The sequence below is a fragment of the Ornithodoros turicata genome, unplaced genomic scaffold (genome assembly GCF_037126465.1).
Source record: "Ornithodoros turicata isolate Travis unplaced genomic scaffold, ASM3712646v1 Chromosome11, whole genome shotgun sequence".
Classification (NCBI taxonomy): domain Eukaryota; kingdom Metazoa; phylum Arthropoda; class Arachnida; order Ixodida; family Argasidae; genus Ornithodoros; species Ornithodoros turicata.
Genome location: NW_026999295.1, coordinates 3,958,695 through 3,961,671, shown reverse-complemented (window position 1 = coordinate 3,961,671; position 2,977 = coordinate 3,958,695). Strand labels below are relative to the sequence as shown.

Sequence of the window (2,977 nt, the reverse complement as noted above, 5' to 3'; positions counted from 1 at the left end):
CGAGAGTGGTACAGGAACAAATACAGAGGGGCACTTATTCGAAGCAGAGTGAATGCAATTGAAAGGGACGAAGAACCATCGAAAGTGTTTCAACGGCTCGAACGGGAAAAGAGAAACAGCAATATAATTGCCAGCCTCAAAGTAAACGACAAAGTCGTGCACGAGCAAGACCAGATTGAGGGGGCTTTCCTGGGTATGTACAATGACCTTCTAGGAAAGAAGCATTCATCAGAGAGCATACAACAGGGCATCAACAGGATAAACATGCAAGAAGTAGGTGAACAAACGAGAGAGAACGAGAACAGTCCTATCACGACAGCTGAGATAGAAAAACAGATAAGAAAGATGTCTAGAAACAAATCCCCGGGCCCGGACGGCATAGGCGCAGCCTTCTACAAGAAGTTCACGACAAAGATCAGCCCAATTCTGCAACTTGTCTATAAAGATATCGAGAAGAGGGGTTTATTGCCACCGTCCATGAGAAGAGCCTTCAGAGTACTTATTCCGAAAAAGGGCGCTACAAGTTCAGACATACCAGATGTGGGGCAGTACAGACCCATTTCATTGTTGTGCACAGATTATAAAATCCTAGGGAAAATACTCGCAAGCCGCCTAAGCCGCAGTCTGCAGGAAATAATTGGGGAACACCAAGGATATGGTATTAAAGGAAGGAAAATATCATCGCTATTGCACATCATGCGAAACACGATCGAAGCTGCGGAAGTCTTTGGTCTTCCACTCGCGATTCTTCAACTCGATCTAAGCAAAGCGTTTGATCGGGTGAGTCACCCGTACTTGTTCAGTGTGCTAAAAAGATGCAAGATTGGAGATTACCTATATAGATGGACGAGAATATGCTACAGAGACATCAGTACACAACTAGTGATAAATGGAATGTTGACTGACTGCATTAAAGTTGAATCCTCAGTGAGACAAGGCTGTCCGCTATCCCCGGTGCTATTCGCGCTCGATCTCGAGCCTTTGTGCAGGAGCATAGTCCAAGATGAACGCATACAAGGCTTTAAGCTTGCGGACATAGCAGTTAAGATGATGGCGTATGCGGACGACGTAGCTCTACTGGCTTCATCTCACAAAAACCTCAGTATGATGATGAAGCATGTAACGGACTTTGTAAAGGTGTCGGGAGCGCAGCTCAATTGAAACAAGTCGTCAGGGGCATGGCTAGGTTGTTGGAAGGAGAGGCCAACCAGGTACTTGGAAACAGACTGGACTGAAAGTCTGAAGCGCTATCTAGGAGTTGACATGGACTTGTCCAAGATGAGAAAGGACCGATGGCTCAACACGACGCAGCTTCTCAACTGCAAACTACAACTCTGGCGTGGAAGAACATTGACATACCTCAACAGAGCGTTTGTTTGCAACACCGTTCTGTATCCAATAGTGTTATATAAAGCTCAAGTGACACCAAGTCATGCGCAAACTATCCAAAAGATTCACAGGTTATTCGCAACTTTTGTGTGGAGTTCCTCAATGGAGCGAATGCGCCGCACCAACCTGCACCTGCCAGTGAAGAATGGAGGTTTTGGTCTAATCAACATCACCATAAAGATTATGGTTCATCGGTTCATGTTTTCCCGCGACGAGAAGAATGCTGTACTCAGAACCGCAATGCAAACCCTTGGCAGCTCTTATCTTTTACAATGGGCCGTGACATCGAAAGAAGTAGTGAATTCATCACCAGAGCTGGCGTTCTACAAAGAAGTTAGAGAAGCCATAACCTTCTTTACACAACACTTCTCGTGGGAATATCTAATGAGCGTTACAAGGAAGAAACTCTACTGGGACTCCGTGACGAACCTTTTTCCGACCCAACTGTATAGGATGCACGAAGGCACCGAAGCCAACAACATCCTTCTGAAGGTTAGGAAAATGCCCGTCAGCACTTTCTCCAAGAACTTCTTTACAAGATTCTACACGGAGACGCTCCCGGTAAATAGCTGGCTGGTGAAAACGAATTTTTCGCTACCTCGCGGAAGTCAATGCGGGCTATACGACGAAGAAGAGACGCTGCAACACGTTTTCCTGGGATGCAAGATTGCCTTCTTCTTCTGGGGAGATCTCGGCGAGGCACTAGGGAAGTCTATGAGGCCTGCCTGGCTGGAACTAAAAACGTTGAGGCCTGAGAGGGAAGACGAGTCAGAACGAATCATTCTGATATTAGGTCTACAAGCTATTTGGAGCACGAGGACTGCGCTAGAACATAAGCACGAAAATATCATTGAGGCCCGGGACAGTTTCTTCATCAAGATTCGAAGGCTAGCGGAAATCCTGAAAGACCAACCGCAGAGGGCACCGGAATGGTGGTACATACAGTTAAACAGATAGAGAAGTTCAACTAGCTGCGCGTGGTCCGTGAAGAAAAGAGAAGGGCCAGGAAAAGAAAACAAACTTGCTACATATATGGGTCATGACGGCGAGCAAGCACACCTGACAGCGTACGATGGAACAGATGTACCCTTCCGCATTGCGTGCTCAAACCTAAAAGTGACAGCTGTTTTTCTACCTCTGCTGAAAGACTGACAAGGGCGTATGCCTGTGAATAGCAAACTGCATTTCAGGGCCATGAAGGCATAAACGCCGAAAAGAAATTCGGTATCATGTACATATGTAAATATATGTAAATACACAAATAAAGAATTTTGAGAAAGAAAAAAAAAGCGTCGGTGGTGTAGTGGCTAGCATAGCTGCCTTCCAAGCAGTTATCCTGGGTTCGATTCCCGGCCGACGCACGGTCCACTCTCTTTTGTGTATTATTCTATATCTAGGCAATTAAATTCTGTGTGGATTAAGATGCCCGAAAGGAGAACGGGAAGTGTTTCTGCTCGCGGGTCACGTCGGTGGTATAGTGGCTAGCATAGCTGCCTTCCAAGCAGTTGACCCGGCTTCGATTCCCGGCCGACGCACGATCCACTCCCTTTTGTGTATTATTCTATATCTAGGCAATTAAATTATGTGT

General features: G+C 46.2%; 1 non-coding gene across 1 annotated transcript; it reads left to right on the top strand.

Annotated features, from left to right (window-relative positions):
• Window positions 1-2,678: 2,678 nt before the first annotated feature.
• Window positions 2,679-2,750, top strand: Trnag-ucc (transfer RNA glycine (anticodon UCC)). The gene has a single exon. It is a non-coding gene; the product is annotated as a tRNA-Gly (tRNA).
• Window positions 2,751-2,977: the final 227 nt, after the last annotated feature.